We start from the raw sequence: 18,839 nt of genomic DNA on the forward strand, positions 1-18,839 counted from the left end.
ATCACCTTGGTTTCAGACCTCCAGTCTCTAGTCTAGACTGAGACAATCCGTGACTGTGGTTGAAGCTGCCAGTGTGTCCTTTGCTATGGAAGCCTCGCAAATGAACACAAGTCCCAGGGGTCTAGTTCAGTGGTGGTCAAAGAGTTCAGAGGAAAGGTAGCAAAGAGCCTTGTCTGCCGGTCAGTGTAGGAGGGTCTGGTGAACTCCCCAGCAAAGGGTAGTCACTGTGGAAGGCAGGTGCCTCCAGGAACTGTGGAAGGAAGGAGAGAAATACCCTCCAGTTCCTTCAGCCTAAACGTAGCCTGTGAGTTTGTCTTTTTTCTTTCTTTTTAGTAGTAGTTGGGCTATGTGTTATTTTCTCTGGAGAGGATATAAGCTGCAGGGAAATGAGATATTTATAATACAACTTTGCATGTATGTAGATGTTTGCATACACATGTAAATATTTGCATAGTGAGCAGATCGCATGGAGTTGGCGGTGTCTGGTGGGTAACCTTCGAATCATCTGTAGATCTAATTATTTAATGTGGCTGTTGGAATTTGCAGACCATTGCCCATGAATATTTTAGCCTGTTGGTGCTGAAACCTGTCTGCTGGAGATCAAAGGCATTTTCACATCTAGTCTGTCTCTAGGGATGGGCAAGGAGGTAAGGGGGCTGATATAGAGAACTGAATCAAATTTCTCTATCTCCCCTCTTCTCTACCTAGGCTTCTCCATCTCTATTACCCACCTCGCTTAATCTTATTTCCCATAATTGTGCATACAAGGTCCATGTTTCCCTGGTTTCTGGCTATTTTATTCAAACACTTTTAGCCTCCTCAGACAGTCATTCAATGACTTCTGATCACAGGGCAAAATTTAGTGTGAAATTATATCTCCACCTTTCATTCTGTACCTTGGAATGAAAAGATAACCTTTGACGGTGCCCAGTTCTTTATGAAGATTGCTGGTAGTACATTGCTATAGTGGAGGGCATGTATGTGGGAGAATTCATTTGAACAGATTTTCTATTGAAGGATAAATGCACCCCCGAATCTCAATGGTAATCAGAGCCAGCCACCTCATTTCGGACGATTTTGAAGATCAGCTCGGCTTCGGAGATGCAACCACATGACACTCTCCCCACACTGAGTTGTTTTGGCTGCAGGGGTGGCTGCTTCGCTCCCTCTCTCGCTCTCTCTGTTTTTCTCCTTCGCTTTCCAGCTGCATTTGTGAGTGTTTTCATCCTTTGCTAAAATCCATTGCTCCAAAATGTGATTAATAGTCATTTTCGGATACAGATATTGGCTCTCCTTTGCCAAAGAGACACAGCATGCAAGAACAGACAAATATAAAAATAATACAAAAGGGTATATTTACTCCTCAGAAACTGTGTTAATGACTACATCTGCCCTCTCATTTGGGGCTGGCTGGGATCCTCTCCGCTCTTCTGATTTGCCCCTACAGTGAAATCTCTTCGTTTTGTGCCTCGTAAATAAAAAAACAAACAAACCCCGTGGTTGGTCTGATGTTTCTGCTCTGAGTGTAAGAACAGTTTAACATTTGACGATGGTACTCAATGGGATATGCTCACGAGATACATGAATGTAGAGGTCTGGTACTCAGAGCATTCCTTAAGTGACTTTCAGATGGAAAGCATTCTTGCCAGACACCATGAACAACAGAGAACCAATGGACCAGCAGAGAAACTGAGGCTCGATCAATTTATATAATTAGTTCAAGCTAGTAAGTGGCAGAACCATTCTTCATACCCATTTTTTTTCTTGACTCCAATGTCCATTCATCGTTGAATATTCTCTATCCACTCTCTCAGTACTTTCTAATTTTGGCACTTCAGTCCAATGAAAGTATATATTTTCAACTTCTCATCATTTTACCTGGTTGTGATTTTATTCCAGATTTTTGTGTTAAGTTCAGAAATTCAAAAGCATTCTCAATACAAATAAATGTTGTAAGCAGTAGCTCACTTATGAGCACCGGAATATTCAGATGTTAGAAAATAGAAGGCCTCTATTACTGGATTATCTATTAGTAACAAATAACGTCAAAACTTAGTGGCTTCAAATAATAATGACTTATTCTCTCTCATGGTTTCTATAGATTGAGAATCTAGGTGTGGTTTTGTTGGGAGATTCTGGATCAGGGTCACTATGAGGTTGTCTGTCACCTGGAAGTTGGACTTGAGTGTCGGCTATAACTGTGACCAAAGGGAGCCTTGAATAGAACCCAAGGATTCACTTCCAAAGTGGTCACTCAGGCAGATGACAAGGTGGTTCCTTCCCCTATGGGCCTCTCTTCAGACCAATGTCCCCCAGACCAATGTCCTTTACGGCCTAGATTGGGAAGTCACAGGCCATCACTCAGCCATAATGCAGGGGGTCACATGGTCCAGCCCTGATTTGCTATTTATTCACCACTCACACAGAGATGTCATCACAGGCTATCATGGGGACTGGCTACCACAGACACTGATGCTGCATGGAGGTGATTTTATAGATAATCTTATATCAGTACTAACTCCTTGATTTTCAAGAGTAGGAAGTAGAATCCAGGACTTATTCTTATTCCGGTTCATAGAGCTTTAGGGAAGAATCTGTCTTAAAAGGAATATCACACAATGTGGGTAATCTCCGTCTGTCTTTTAAAAAATAATTTTGGTGCTAAATTCATTGGTAGTTGGAGATTTGAGCTTGGCTTGTTACTAATGGAGATTTATTGTGAAGAGCCATATACACGTGTTGAACTGGTTTAAGGTGTCAATGCTTAGTCATTTACTTCTGCCGAGCAGGTGACTTGTCTGAACGAAAAATTTTTAAATTCTAAGTCTGGTTATTCGTTCTGTTCAAAATGCTGCTATGGCACTCCATCTCCTCCCTTTCCTGGTGTCTCATTCCTCTCATCTCATGTCTCCAGGCCTGCTTCTGCCACAGGACCTTGGCACTGGCTGTTTCCTCCCTGTAAAATACTCTCTTATGTGCCCCTGGGACGAATTCCTCCCATCACTAAAATCTTTCCTCAGATGTTACCTTTTCAATGACATCTACACCGACCATCCATCCTGTTCAAAATTGCTGTCCTCTGCCTGGAGCAGTGAATCTAAGACACAGTAGTTGCTCAGAAACTTTCACTGAATAAAGGACTCATTAATGAAGGCACAGGGAGGTCCTGAGGCCACTTTTTACTGCCCAAGGCAGTTTGGTATCATTCACGTGGCCCATTTTCAGACACGGCACTTGATCTCTGCCAGGAGTCTCTAAAGACAGTCATCAAATGCGAATGTGCTCTCTCTCTGGGGGAGGTTTCCTGTCACTCCGAAATCAGCACCGTCTCCATCCTCATATCTTTAGAATTTTAACATAAAGAGAGAACAGAAGAAAAACACTTCTACTAGGACATAGAATAATGGACAGTCTGATATTATTTAAGGGAGGAAATTAATTGCGCCATTTCTGTAGACATTAGGCAAATGGTTTCACTCAGCGTTGAAAAGCAACTTGGGACTATTAAAGCATAAGGTGCCTGTGTGCTCTTTATGATGGTCTTAGCAGGCGACCTTAGATCACTTTTATTTCTCTATTAAATCAAGATGTATCTCATTGAGGCCACTACCCCACATGCCACAGCCTGGTTCATTTTGGTGCATGTGGCCGGAACTGTCTCTCATGAAATGGAAAGGTGTACCTGTCATTGACACGCGCCTGGTGTGGGTGGTCTCCAGGCTGGAGTTGCGGTCAGCATGGATCTCCATGGAATGGAACCAACTGCATGGGCCCTGACCATGTCGGTTGAGTACTTTGTTGAGATCCTGCCTTCCCTAACCTGGAAGCTGTGTCTTGTCTTCTGTGAGATTCCAGTGAACTGACCCTACATGGCCACTCATGTAGAGTGAGGACAACAGGAGACAACTGAGCTTTTAAAATTTATGAAACATCTAAATAAATCAAAACTTCATAAAAATATCTGTTATGGGTAGTATAGTAAAATAATAACAAAATAATGGTCCCACGCTGGTAGGCAAACAACACTGGCAAAGGTGTAGAAAAAGCATGTGGTTACCATTTGAAAGTTTATTTTTCGATTCTTTGGTTTTTGTCTTCGTCCTAACTTTTTCCTGCAGCTTTCAGGAGAGTCATAGACAGTGTCAGCGTCTAATTTTCAGATAAATCATCTATTTTACATTTTAGGTGCTTAGCTATTTTTTGCAATTTATTAGAAGAAACACTTGCTTGAAAACAGGGCCTCTGTTTCACAAGAGGTTAGCCTCTTCCTCATGGAATCACAATTGTCTGTGACATTAAAATTAGCTCCTTAGCTGGGACTATGAAGTCACGAAGCAGCCGTAAGTGGCAAGGGGATCAATCCTTACGAAACAAAGATTCGGTATTCATGCAAAATACCTTTAGTGATTAAAAATGGGAAAAAATTGAGCACAGGTGGAAGAGGTATTGCTGCTACATTTTTAGAGAAATTGCTGAAAGCTATTTAGCCAGGCAGGCGGATGACCTTTACCGTTCCCTCAAGGTTAATGGGGTCCAAGGAAATGGTAATGTAATAATTTGGGTTTCTTGCATGTCCCACTGACTTAGAGTCAAATTTGCTAGAGTTTCATCAGGCTAGGGAGGGAGTGTTGATGATTACATGTATTGGGGATGCCTCGGTCCTTATTCTAAGCTCCTTTCTATTCGGAGTCATCCGAAATATATGAGGAAAGACGACCTCCATGGGGAAATTCTATAAATTCTCCCTTTTATTCCAATTAAATGGGAAGCTACAACTTGTAGCCCAAAGATAAAATAGTAAAGGGTATGCGTTACCGGAAACCTGCAATGAAATATCACAACTCTGAAAGTCTGAGACACTCAGAGCCAGAAAGCTTTAGAAGGTGGGGATTCGGTGGGACCATGTCCTTGAAATGGGCATCTAAAGGACCTGCCCCTTCTGTGCCCTCATGAACAGCACAGGGAACCTGCTCTCTCCTCTCTGGACATGGTCTGTTTCGCCGAGTGAGTGGCTGTGCGTTCTCCGCTTGCATATCCAGCTGGTCGGGCTCTGAGGGCGCCTTTTAGGAGCTCTTGAGAAGGCCGAGTGTCTTGGCGTTGTCAAAATGTTCTCATTAGACCCAGGGAATCAATTCAGAATGACTTTAATGGGAGTCAAACTGCCGTGTAGCCCCATGACAGAGGGACTTCAGAGTACCCTGTATTTATTATGCCTTTCTCTCTTTAATTATGTCTGTCCTTCATATTCTCCTGTTAGCTCCCTGAATGTGTTTCTTCTCCACGTTTTTGGCATTTTAATGCTTCGCTGGTCCATTCTAAAGGGGCACATGACACAGTGTCAGCTGATTCTATTGAGAAAAACACCCCAGTCTCCTGTGGCTTTTGGCCAAACCAAACTATTAATTTTGTTCCAGTTGTTGTTTTGGTTGTTGTTTTTACAGATTATGGAAGCTGTGTGATAGAAACTTGATGGTTCTTTCCAATCTGAAAAAGGGATTTAAAGCTTTCTTTTGCAGTCTCTTTGGAGGCATAGTTGATATGTCTTAAAGTCATACCCTTAACACTTATTACAGTGTCTGGTCTATTGAGGGTGCTTAGTAAGTGTTGAATGAATAAAGGAATGAGTGAATGATACCAGAATTCAGACCTAAGCATACTGTACTCTTAATATAAAATAGGGTTTTGCCCTCCATTGACTGAGGAGGGAGATACCATAGTAGTGGCCAGGGATTCAGCAGTGAACAAGACTCAGCGCTTTCTAAAGAGTGTGATCCTCCACTGCAGTGTGGTGAGTGACGTGATGGGGTGCTAAGAACAGCACCCAACCCAGACGTCAGAAGGACCAGGACACAGTCCTGGGAAGAAATGGCAGTTCTGCTGAGTAGTAGCTAGGAAACGTTGGGGAGGCAGCCATCCATACCTGGCCATTGGAAGCATTACAGGAATGGCATGGGTGGGACGGATGCTTTCTGTGAGGTGAATTCAGAAAAGGAGGCCATGGTGAGGAGTATGGACCTCATCCTGAAGCCATGGGGAGCCACCGAGGGTTTTAAGCAGGGCAGTGACACTTTGGAGAGATGCTCTGGAAATATTATGGGGAATAGATGGAGTCTAATAACAGACCGGGATGGGGAGGAGGTTGTAGTAATCAAAGGGGCAGCTGGCAGTGGCCTCCCCTAAGGTGGTGACGGTAACGATGGAAATGAGTGATGAATTCAGGGTCTAGGAAGAGGATGGATGGACAGGCCATGCTGAGGCAGTGGATATGAGAGATCGGGAGGGGCGGGGCATCAGGATGGCATCCTGTCTCTTGGGTTCTGAGCAGAGATGTATTTCTGAGGAGCCATCTCAGGAGTCTTTGATCTTTAAGTGCAGGCTGGTGTTCCTAAAAGCTCCCAAATGGACATCCCTGAAGACCAATGCCTTCTTCTATCATCACAGTGAACAGTGAGGATGGCTAGTGGAGGTGCTCTCATGTGTTTGCAGAAATTCTGCCGGGCGAGAGCTGGACCTCAGAGGGCTGTAGGCATATGCTTACATCGGGGAATAGTTTGCACCGAGTAGAGTGTTGTCAAATAAATGGTTAAAATATATTTCTGACTGTCCCTCATGGATGAGTTCAGTTAAAATAGTTGTACGGGTATATGTGTGTGTGTGTGTGTATGGGTGTGCACATGTGTTTATGCATGTGTGTTCATTCACAAAGTGCATGTGTGTGTACGTGTGTTTGTGTACAGACACATCCTTTCCAATTCCTCCATCACTGGGAACATCTTGTTTAATGCCTCTGAGATGATGCTGGTACTGGTGATTGGCTAGCTAGAACCAGGTACTGGACAGGAGTCACTAACTCATCTCTACAAAAGTAAGCCTAACAATGGTTAGTTTAACAGTTGTTTTTTCACTGCCAAGTGTCTGGACTACATTTGAACTGGTGACATCAACGTGGGTGACTCCATAGCCCGTCCCCCGTCCCCTGAGATATGTAATCCACTTTAAAGACACATTTTAAATGGCCTACTATGGGAAATGCAGTTAGCAAGCTCAGAGAGATGCTTGCATTTAAGAACTCTCAGAAATGCACTTACAGATTTGAGGGAAAAAAATCTTTGCAAGGAGTAAAATGCACATGAGAGAGATGATTCATTTTCTCAGAGCCATTAAAACAGTGCCTTCTGTTTTCATCCATCATACTCATGAAGTAAAAAAATATATATATTGGAGAAAAGGTGATACTTACCTGGAGATGAAATTTTAAGTGTAAGGAAGTCAGATGTCCGTTTTTTCTGAAAGAAGCCACTGAAAATCTTCTGTAGGATATAATTTAGGCAGCGCCTCATCATTATGGACCAGGAGCCGGAGTGAGATCATTCTGGAACAGCAGCCAGAGTGAGCGCAATCTCTACCCAATATTTTCTGAAGCACAAGTGTAGCCAGGAGTGAGTCATTCAACAGGGTACCTCAGAGGTGGAGGGTCCTGGATATAAATGGGCAAGACTGCAGCACAGGAAAATCCGTCACCTTAACCTTGGACGTGCCATCCTCATCTCCCGGTGAGTTCACAGAAATCGGCTTCTCAGATTCCCGGCCGTGCATGAGGCCATGTCCACACCGCGGTGAGGATCCAGGTGAGTCAGAGATGCCTCGGAAACCCAACCATCTCTGTTCCTAAAGTCCAAGCGATAGGACATTTCCTTCTCGGGTTGCAAATAAGTCACATAAAAGTAACACGGGAAATGGTTAATCTCTGTGGACTTTGCTCATTGCCTTCCTCTGAGAATGTGCCAGGAAAAGAGAGAGCTGGAGGCTTTGGTTCTATCAAGGAAAGGTAGGAAGAGGTTGGTGGGGGTGGTTTGTCTATTCAACCTGTGTCAGCACAAAGAAAGTAGAACTCAGACTTGTAGGTGCTGCTTCTTGGGGCTCAACGTACTACTTTGCAGAGTTGTTTTAAAGGGTGAATGACATCATTCATATATTATTCATTCATCAAATATTTATTGAGTTTTACATGTTGCTTAAGCTCCAAGGGCGAGTAATATAATGTTCCTGCTCTCATGGAACTTACATTCTAGTACATAGAACTGGATCTAACAGTTAAGTGAACAAATAAACATAGAAAGTGACAGGTAGATGATAAAGCAAGGTAAGGTGTAAGAAGGACCGAATAGTGAGCTATAAGATATGGTGGTTAGATAGAAGTGGCCTCATCAGGTAGTGACCTGATGAGTAAAGTGAAGAGGAAAGAAAGAGTGTCTAGAAGTATCCAGCACAGTGCTTGGCACATGCTTAGCACTTACTGTTGTAATGACTCCCATCCTTGATCAGAATGGTGTGTTTTGAGCCTGCATGTCTTTTTTGAAATGTGGAGTGTCTGTAAAGTGTTGTAGGAAGTTTGGTGTAGCCCATACTTACAATGGAATCATATACTTGTACACAGAGAGATTTTTTAATTTCCAGTTGCGATTGAACCTTGTAGGTAGCTAATAATGTTTACAAGAAAATCAACAAAAGCTGAGTGTTTTGTGTGGTTAAAAATCTTGTCCTGTTTTCCCACATCTGTGTAATTAAACATTTCTTTTCCACCCACTTAGGGTTAGGAACTGTGTGAGCACCAGGAAAACAAAAATGTGAAGTAGAGTTGAGTCTTTACCCTCAGGAAACGTATAATCTTATTTTCCCCTCATAATTCAGGACTCTTGCATTACTTGTTTAAATAGAACCAACAGGAGGGATTTCCATGCTGACAAGGCTCTGTAGAGTTCAGAAAAAAAACAAGTTGCCTCTGACTGTTAACTTTGATGTTTGTTTAGTTTTATAAAATATGTAAAAGGCTTTTCCATTAGTGCCTAAGACTTTCAGAAAGCTTTTAGAATCTCTTGTCACAAGTACTTAAATACCGTGAGAGGGGAGTCCCAAAGACTGGAAACCTGGAAACTTAAGTACTGTTGGTGGTTTAGGGTGTGTGGCCAAGTGAAGCCCCCGTCCCCATCGTAATTGAGGTCATGAATACAGTGAAGAGGGAAGAGTGTCTGGAAGCATCTAGCACAGTGCTTGGCACATGCTTGGCACTTCCTGTTGTAATGGCTGTCATCCTTGATCAGAATGGTAGAATGGTGTGTTTTGAGCCCGCATTCCCTTTTGAAATGTTGGGGGTCTGTAAAGTGGCCATTGGTTCTGAAAAAACCCAGATCACATGGGAACCCCAGATTCATCTGGCAACCCTCTACTACCCTTAAGCCTTTGTGAGCAACATGTCACAGTCCAGAGAAAGTTAAGGATGACAGTCTCAGCCTACGTGTATTTTAATGATGGAATGAATGGGAACTTGAGAAAAGTGATTTAGACCCAAGAAACACATATGGGGTGCAGTAAGGGCCACAAATAAAATACATCTAGAAATTGCTTCACATAGAGTCTGTTTCTGCTCTGTGCAAATCTGTAGTTTGTTTTGGGACCATACCTGAGACCTACTCAAAGAGGCCTATGGGGATGCTAACGTAGCCAGGACTCATCACACTCTACATTCTTTCTCTGCTTTTTAATCTTCAGAGGAATATCCTATTCCCTCTTATCCTTTTCTATCCTATGATTAATTCCCTGCTAGGCATGCACTCACGGATTCATTGGCTGTCTCCTCCATTGGGAAGGTAGCCTTGTGAAGGCAGGAACTTTCACCTTTGTATGCCCAGTGCTTGGCTCAGAGAAGGTTCCCAGTGAATATCTGCTGAGAAATGAGTTTTAGCAATGATGGGTGATACCAGCAACAACATCACCCTTGGAATTCAGGAGAGCTTAGCTGAGGACAGTCAAAACTCGGTGAAATCCGAGCAAGGCTCCTCATGCTGGTTCAGATGGCAGGGCACCTGCTTTGGTGTTTTTTGTAGGTTTGTGTAAAATAATAGAAAGTAACTATTTTTACCAAACTTTACGATACAAAAGTGGTACAATGGGCCAAATGTTAGAAGAATGATACGGATGGGACTAATACGTTGTTCACTTTATTTTTTAAAATATATTTTTATTGATTTCAGAGAGGAAGGGAGAGGGAGAGAGAGAGAAGCATCAATGATGAGATAGAATCATTGATCGATCGGCTGTCTCCTGCATGCCCCACACTGGGTGCCCTGACCTAGAATTGAACTGGTGACCTCTTGGTTCATGGGTCAGCACTCAAACACTGGGCCACACCATCTGGGATGCTTTGATTATTTTTAAACACATATAATTGTAACGTAATTTTGTTTTAGTGTTTGTAATTTGGATAAGGGGTGTTGTTATTCAACTCAAACAAGACTCATTGATTCAGGTTGCAAAGCATCCATGCTCTGGGGTAGGGCTTCATGTTGGTTAACATCCATCCACTGCTTTAGAAATGTCATCCTTGCCCTTCATAGTGTCCTTCAGGTTACACTCTTTGCTGCTCCCACTGGAAGAATCTAGATGATGTGACTTCAAATTAGCCCTATGTGGGGAAAATCTCTGATGACATTCTTTTGTGAGTTTGGATAATTTTAGGAGAATTGCTGGACATAACATAGTTTTCTTATTTTATGTTTTATTAAATTTATTGATGTGACATTGGTTAATAAAATTTTATAGGTTTCAAGTAGACAATTCTATGATATAGAGATTTTCTTATTGCTGCTATAGATTATGTATTTGTGAAGCTTGTTAATCAGCCACATCTCAACTAAGAGTCATTGGAAAGGCTCAGGTTGTCTCTCCCCGAGCCCACACCCATATGTGCAACCTGGTTCATCTAGACCAGCATGAGACTACCTTTCTCAGCAAGTAAATTTCAGGAAACTGTTCAGACTTCCCAGCTATCACTGATAGAGAAGTACTTTCTTCTCACCAACCCCGTCCAGTGGGAAATGTTTTGTAAATGCCTACTGGTGAGGCATAGGCAGAAGCCCAAGGAAATCAAGGTGTACTGCCTGGAAGCAGAAAGCTTCAGGCACACATTTTTTCTCTTCATGTGAAGGAAAGTGGGAACCATCACTGTTGTTGGGCATACATGAATGAGTCCACATCCGAATAGGACATTGAATGAAGGAAATTTGATGCTGTATTTAAACACATACTCGTATATACACGTTATCAAAGATGTGGATTTCTATGGGTTCGGTTTTGTAGAAGTAGCCATGGGGTCTGGAACCTGAGGTACCATGCTGGCAAGTTCCACCATGATTCTGAGCTAGGAGCCAGGCTTCTGCCTATGAGGAAGCATTGGCCTAATAAGAAATGAGCATGGCTCAGTGGTTGAGTGTTAACCTATGAAGCAGGAGGTCATGGTTGGAGTCCCAGTCAGGGCATGGTTCGAACCCCAGTAGGGGGTGTGCAGGAGGCAGCCAATCAATGATTCTTTCATCGTTGATGTTTCCCTCTCTCTCTCCCTCTCCCTTCTTCTCTGAAATCAATAAAAATGTATTTTTTTTAAAGAAACAATAGTTACATACACTGGTGATTTGTACAAAATTATTCTTGAGTTTATTCTTTAATAATATTCAGAAATAGGAAAGCAAAAAATGTCATCGATGTCACAGATGAAAAAGCTACATATATGTATTAATGGAATTCATTCACGGGTTTTGGACCCAAACTCCTCCCGGCTCTCTACACATCCACAGGCAGGTAGACTCTTCTCAAATGGACGGGAATGCCGATTTTTCACCAAAAAACAGCTTGGGATTGTGCAAGTCATTCCCTGGTGGCTCAATAAGGGGTTCTTTTCTGTAGCAGCGAGTCAGGAAAAGGTTGAGGGGAGTCAGCGGTGGGTGGTTGTGATTTTGCTGAGCAGACGAGCGTTCTGTAGACACCTGGGCCATCCTCGCTGCACAGAGAATCTTTGGAAATGTTTGCTCTAGTCAGCACTTTCCCATTATAGGGATGGTTACAATGATCAGGTGTCTCCCCCAAAACAGATGTGTGTTGCTGCCAAACATTGTACAAAGCACCCATCTCAAAGATGTTAGAGGAACGAACACTCGCACCTGAGATCTGTGCCCGGCTGGTAAACTCTGCCCCGTAAAACTTTTACGTTTAGGGAGCAATTCTGCACGAAGCTGGTGCCAGCCCCTGTGAGCAGACCATTCCCTACCTGTGACGCGGATGCGGCTCGGGGATTAGAAGGGCTTCGAGGGACCGCGAGGATTTATTTAGAGCTCTCAGTTCTTCAAAAGGAAGAAAATACACTGAAGAGCATCTCCGTGCCAGAGGCTCAGAGAAACCTGAACACGGCCCTTGTTTCTTTTGTTTCAGGAAACAAAGCAGATTTGCCGGAGCCCTACACCTGGGAAGCTCTAAATGGAGTCAGGCTCCTGGGTTATTTATAGCAGATGAGCCTCCACCTCTGCTCTCCTTATCTCTCAGCCCCTCCCCCAGCACCAGGGCCCTATATTTAGATCTTCAGATGCTGTGTGACCACAGCAAGGTTGTGCCTCGGAGAAGGGTGGCGGGATATGGGGTGCTTTTGCCTAATGGGGGAGCTGTCCATTCGGGATGTTTTCACCGTCTGAGGGATAAGGCTCTGTGCTATAGAAGAAACCCAATAGCAGGCAGCATCGCTTTGATATCGTTTGGTAGAAGGAAGCATTTTTGTAACCTAGCGTTCATTGCAAAAAGCACTGCTGTTGTATATTACTAATGTTTTGGGATAGATTCTTACAATATGTATATATTTGTGTATATATGTATATAAACACATGTATACATATATATACACACACATATATATCCCCAAGAGAGGGATTTTTAAAAGTTCATATTTGGGTAAGATAAAAATTCTAGGTAATAACAAATTTTTCACCCAGAAAGATGTATGATACTTGCTTTTGTAAAACAAATATTTGAAGCTATCGCGGGAAGTGACCAAAAGGAAAACAGTCAGTGCCACTGTGTTCGATGCTATTTAATAAGAGCCAACTAGGTGCTGAGCTTGATTCTTATCTTATTTCATCACCATGTTATTCTTATGGTGCGGGAGCACCCCCATTTTACAGGTGAGGAAGCTGAGGCTTAGAGAGTTCAGTAACTCATTTAAGGTCACTGAGCTAGACGGGATTCAAACTCAGGGGGTCTGACTCCTGGGCCAGAGCTCTGAACCTTGACCCCCGTTGCCCTTAGAGACAGTTCCCTGATGGTTCTGGTTGTCGTGTGTGTGTGTGTGTGTGTGAAGATAAAATTGGAGATGACTGTTTCGGGCACCTGCAGGTGGCTGAACAGCCTGAGGCCTGCAATGCCGCCCTTTCTGTGGGCAGAGTCCTTGCTGTTCGGTAACTCTGGGACTTGGTTCAGAAAGGTCAGAGAGAGCCTCTTTGTCTGTTACTTATTGTGGAGTGGTGTTCTCCCCTGCAGTTTTCTTGCTACTGGAAAGCAGTCGTGTGGCTGAGAAGAATAGGTTTGGACGCCATAGGTCGGGTATAAGTAAGGGGTTCTACTGTCTAGCTGTCCATTCCATTCAGGTACCTTCCTTCCTTCCTCTTTGCTCCTGAAGGTGCTTTCTAAAACCACAGCTGTGCTGAATTGGCCCAGTCACCCTTCAGTTGCATCCCGTCCATGAATAGTGCCCGGACGAGCAGACACTCTCACTGTGGCAGGAGCAGGCAGGGTTCGCTCCAGGGGCCATTTATGGGGGGAAAAGCAAACAGTGGGGAGAAGCCAGCAGGTGTGTTGTTAGGCTGGGACACCATTGCCCATTGAGGACACATAACTTCTGCCTTATTCCTGTTTAGATCGCAAAGAAGAGTTTTTCTTAGCCCATGCCCAGCGTAATCCTGCGTGTTCTCCACCCAGTGCGAGGCAGGACCTGGGTGTTTGTATTAGAGAATCTTCCCTTCATTCATTCTTTCTTCCGAAAGTGGTGTGGGATGCAGCTCAGCTGTCGCAGACTTGATGGCAAAGTTTCATGTTTAAAAAGCACCTTTTTTTAAAAAATTAAAATGTTAGGGAAGGGTTTTCTCTGAAGGGGGGAGGAGGAAAATATGGGGAGTAATGAATTCATCAAGCTGGGAATGCACGAGGCAGCCAGCGAGGCAGCCAGCGAGCGAGGCATCGAAGCGCTCAGGCTCCTGTACCCGGCAAATGGAAAGAGCACCCATTACCGAGGAGAGGCACAGACACAGCCCCGCTAATCACTTGGTCATGCTTGGGAGACGCTCAGCCGTCACAGGCCCCGACATGGGGAGAGCGGAGCCAGGGTCTGTTGTAAGAGGGAATTGTTGATTTAACATCCATAACCAGAGCACTCCCTCCCCCAACCCTCACCCTCAGATGACAAGCCTGGGGGTTGGGAAAATGCTCCTGTGTGTGCATGTGTGCTTAACCCTTTAGAGTCAGCACAGCTGGAAATCATCTGGGAGGTCGAAATACTCGAGGACATGGCTACCTGAATCACAAGATTCCTTTTTACTTATTTCCACAGTTTATTGTCCCTTGCCTGTGTGGATGTGCAGTATAAGATGTAAAATAATAGAAGCTCACAGGTACTGATGGGTTGTTTTGTACCAGGTGACGTTCTGACTTATTTACATGGATTACCTCATTGATGCCTTGTGAGGGACCTGGGAATAGAATACCATTGTCGTCTCCATTTCGTAGAATTTCAGTGGCCCGACCAAGGTCACACAGCTCATGAAGAGGAGAGGATCTGACCACGGTGCCTTGTATAGGATGATGACCTTTGAGAAATCTAATGAAACCAGGGACAAATTAGTTGAAGAGACAAAATATACTTTTTCTTTCTTTCGGCACTGATTTTATTGAGTACTGTGCATATAGCAGAGTGGAAAGACAGACATGTGCATAACTCCAGCAGCATGAGGAATAATAATAGAAAAAAACACAGAACAAACTTGGGTTAAAAATTGTAAGTTTAATTTTGTCAGTTTTGTCAAGTTTGAGGCTCCTTTGGGACATGTTTCTGGAGATGTCTGGATACACGTCTGTTGGATACACATGACTCGGACTTGGGCCACAGAGATGTGTTTGAACAAGAGCCGTTAGCAGACATGGAGGTCATAGCTAGTGAATTTCACTAAGCAAGGTTATCATTCCATGCACAATGGTGCAGTGCAGAAGGCCAGTATGAGTACTGTGCAAGTTCACAAATAGGTGAGACAGAATGGGGTTTAGCAACCCATGGATGGGGTTCTTCATGAAAGATTGGGTTTGGGACTAGAAAGCCTGGTAGAGAGTCAGGACACTCAGGTTCTTGGCGGCTCAGACCCCAGCCAGCTGTGGGACCTTGGCCTTGTACTTATTCTCAATCTTCAAGGACCTTCTCAGCTCTCACATTCTATGTCCAAGGTTCGAAAAAAGTACTCAAATAAAAAGTAAAATCAACACTGCAATTATAGCCAAAAATTTATTGCAGAAACTTGTCCAACTATTTCTTAATGATGTTAACAAGAAAAACAAAAATGAGGATAAAAACAAAAGTAGAAGTCCTCCCTGGAACATTAGTTTGCGTAGTGTCTAGTTGGTAAGCAATTTTCCTCCTAATTCTGTTAGGTTGCTTTAGAACTTGACTCCTCAGGGCTTGACAGACAAGGCAGAGGGAATCTGTGAGTCTAGAGGGGGGCAAAGGAAGTTCCTCCTAAAAAAGATTTAAGCCAATAATGGAGCAAATATATAATTTATTGCTTCAATACTACTTCCAGAATTTCTCCAAACAATGCAATAAGCAGACATAAAAGAAAAAGAGATGCCTTTAATCCTTTTGTGAATATAAATGTAAAAAGTTCTGAACATCATATAAGAGGAAATTATTCCATGTTGCTATAGATGCTTCATTCTCTGGAGTCCACAGTGACTCAACTAATAGGAGGTGGGGTGGGGAGAGCTCCAGAGTGGCTTATTTTCCCTCGAGAGCACTTGATTTAAGGCAGGATAGAATGAAATGTACCTAAACATACTCTTTTTCCTCTCTTAGGAAAGTCATAAGAGTAATAATAATGAGGGGAAAGACAGATTCATTTGAGTATAATCCATCGTTTAAGCACAAAACGAAACACAAACCTCATTATTGAAGAGTAATAAAAGTGAATCTAAGTGGCACTTGGTTTCCTACCAATAAAAACTGCTACCAGTGCGCTAGTTGTCTGTCTTTGTGAAACGAAGAGATGAATGCTACCTTTGTTCAATGGACCCATAATTAAGAGGTGGCTCAACATTGAAGGCTATTGCTTTTTAAAGATATTGCCTTGTAAATGTCAGACCAGCGGAGATGCCTGGTTATGAAGGTTACACCTGCTAAAGGTAAACTTAATAAAACAGCCAATGGCATTGTCATGGTTTAGAGATTCACCCAATAGTTATGCACTTGCAGCTTCATGGAATAGCATCTTAGTTTAATTCTTTCCAGCTTCTTTTCACTTTAAGGTGGAGTGTTGAAGTGTATGGGGCAAGGGAGTAATATGTGTGTTGTAGACACACACACACACAATTTTAGGAGCATTTTCTTCTCTGACATACTGGGTCATACTTAAAGTGAGTATTAGTTTAGAGTGATTTATATTTTGCATATTATACACAGTTTCTTCATACTTTCCCTATTAGCCTTGGTGCTTTTATCAGATCCATCTTTCCCAGGAACTTGGCCTGGATGTTTTTATTACTTGGTGGTAGATAAGTTGTGAAACATGCTTTGAAGTATGAATTCAGTCCTGGGAGACTTGTGGGGCAATGAATTTCCAGAAGGTGTTTGGGTCTATCCTGGAAAGCAGTCCTTTTTGCAATTTTTGTCACAGGGGGAGACAATTTGATCCCGAGCTTTTGGGGAAGGAGGTTAAGGTGCTTTTGCCCCAGGGGTCTGCTCCTTGAAATGGAACATGTAAAGAATCCTCCAGGGAACCAGCAGGTAGTAAGTGCCCAACAAATGCCATCCTCGCCCAAAGGTATAAGCCAGTGATGGCGAACCTATGACACGAGTGTCAGAGGTGACACGCAAACTCATTTTTTGGTTGATTTTTCTTTGTTAAATGGCATTTAAATATGTAAAATAAATATCAAAAATATACATCTTTGTTTTACTATGGTTGCAAATATCAAAAAATTTCTATATGTGACACGGCACCAGAGTTAAGTTAGGGTTTTTCAAAATGCTAACACGCCGAGCTCAAAAGGTTCGCCATCACTGGTATAAGCTATGTCCTGAGTATTCCATCAGTTCTGTTTTTTTTTTGTTTGTTTGTTTGTTTTTTACCTCTTGGATTAAGGATGGCTCTTTGCAATCAAAGAGATTGGATCTCAGGACATGGTGTCTCTAGCATGTCTTCACAAGGCTTAAAAGTAGAGCAGAGGTCCTGTAAAAACTAAGAATTGGAGTGAGTGTTGTCAGAATTCTGTGAGTGCCTTTTTAATGAGTACCATGTATTTCCAAAGTGTGTTAGAATCATTTATTTCTCCGACCAAATAAATACCAGAGCCAGAATAAAGGAAAGACCCTTCAAGATCGTCCACCCAATTGGCAGGACAACTACTTCACGATAGAACAGTTTATGACTCCCATCACCTGAGCTCAACCCTTGCACCTGGCTTACTGTACTTTCTGGTTTGCTTTCTTTTGGATAATGGCTTTTCCAAAAATTAAACAGCAGCTGCTGGTTTTTGTCATTCCTTTCCAAATCTGTCCTTGATCTGATCAGTTTGTTGTATTAAAAAGGTGGTAACAGGTAGGGTATTGAAAGAAGAATGAGAAATAGAGGGATGGTTGTTCCTCGGTTGATAAAGCAATCTGATCTCATTTCTGAGTCCCCAGTTGATGTTTGTTTTTATTAAAAATGTCTGCAAGGGTAACTGTCCTGAGTATCTTATCCAGGAAAATCACATTAACTAGCTTTGCCACAGAGTCAATAGGAGTTACAAAAATATACGTCTGCGGATTAAAAATGACACAAAGCAAATTTGTCAACTAAAACAGATAGGCTTGGCAATGGAAGCATACATCCGATGATGTTCAAGTCCTAGATGCTGTTCTTATTTTTTGGGAAAAAAATTATAAATTGCTTTTTCAAATATGTTTGGAGCCTGCTGAGAACATTCTGAATAAAAAATGAAGGGTAACCCCGAAACTGCCCTCCCTGGCCTCCAAGGGGAGAGAAAAAGAGAGAGAGTGGTTGGGGGTGGGGAGGGGAAGAGACCTGTGTGCTTCATCCAGGGGAAGTAATTGAAAATGCTAATTCTGTGCCCACAGTCTACAACTTTGAAGGACAGGTCCTTGTCATTGGACTCCTTGAGAAACAGCCGAGCAGAAATAAAAATAGATCATTGACCAAAAATATCACTTTCCAACTGAGAAGGTTTAAAGTGCTGCTGCCCATTGCTCTGTTTAAAAAATTAGAAACCAGCCTTTTTCTTCTTTATCCTGAGAACATTGGAGACGGATGTATATGTGGTTGAGGAACAGAAATATTGTGGGTCTCAGTTTAATAAATGTTGAGACATTTTTATTTTTATTTTCCCCTCCTTGGCAAATGAATTGTCTGCAAGGGTCAAGCTCAGGTCAAATCAGGAATTTCAAAGGTTCAAGTCTATTAGCAGTTTTTGGAAAGACGAACGTAGTTGGAAGTAATCACCTTTTTTTCTTTAAATAAACAGAAGTTTATTGGTAATAATAATAATTATGATAATAATCCCTTCCTACTTTAATTGTAAGCCCAAGAGTTAAACCAGAATTTGTGACTGATTTGTAGTGTTTATAACCAGTGGGGTGGGGACAATTATGGCAACATAGTTTTGGAATATGCCCTGCTCATATAGTACATTAAAAACTAGGCATATACTGCCAGAATGGTATGGCTCAGTGGTTGACCATTGACTTAGGAACCAGGAGGTCACAG

General features: G+C 42.6%; 1 protein-coding gene across 2 annotated transcripts in view; it reads left to right on the forward strand.

Annotated features, from left to right (window-relative positions):
- The window catches only part of ESRRG (estrogen related receptor gamma), a 432,435-nt gene that overhangs the window by 57,466 nt on the left and 356,130 nt on the right, over positions 1–18,839 (forward strand). The window lies entirely within an intron of this gene.

Source organism: Myotis yumanensis, unplaced genomic scaffold (assembly GCF_028538775.1).
Source record: "Myotis yumanensis isolate MYYU_CA2020_CCGP unplaced genomic scaffold, mMyoYum1.0.hap1 SCAF_22, whole genome shotgun sequence".
In the NCBI taxonomy this organism is placed as follows: Eukaryota; Metazoa; Chordata; class Mammalia; order Chiroptera; family Vespertilionidae; genus Myotis; species Myotis yumanensis.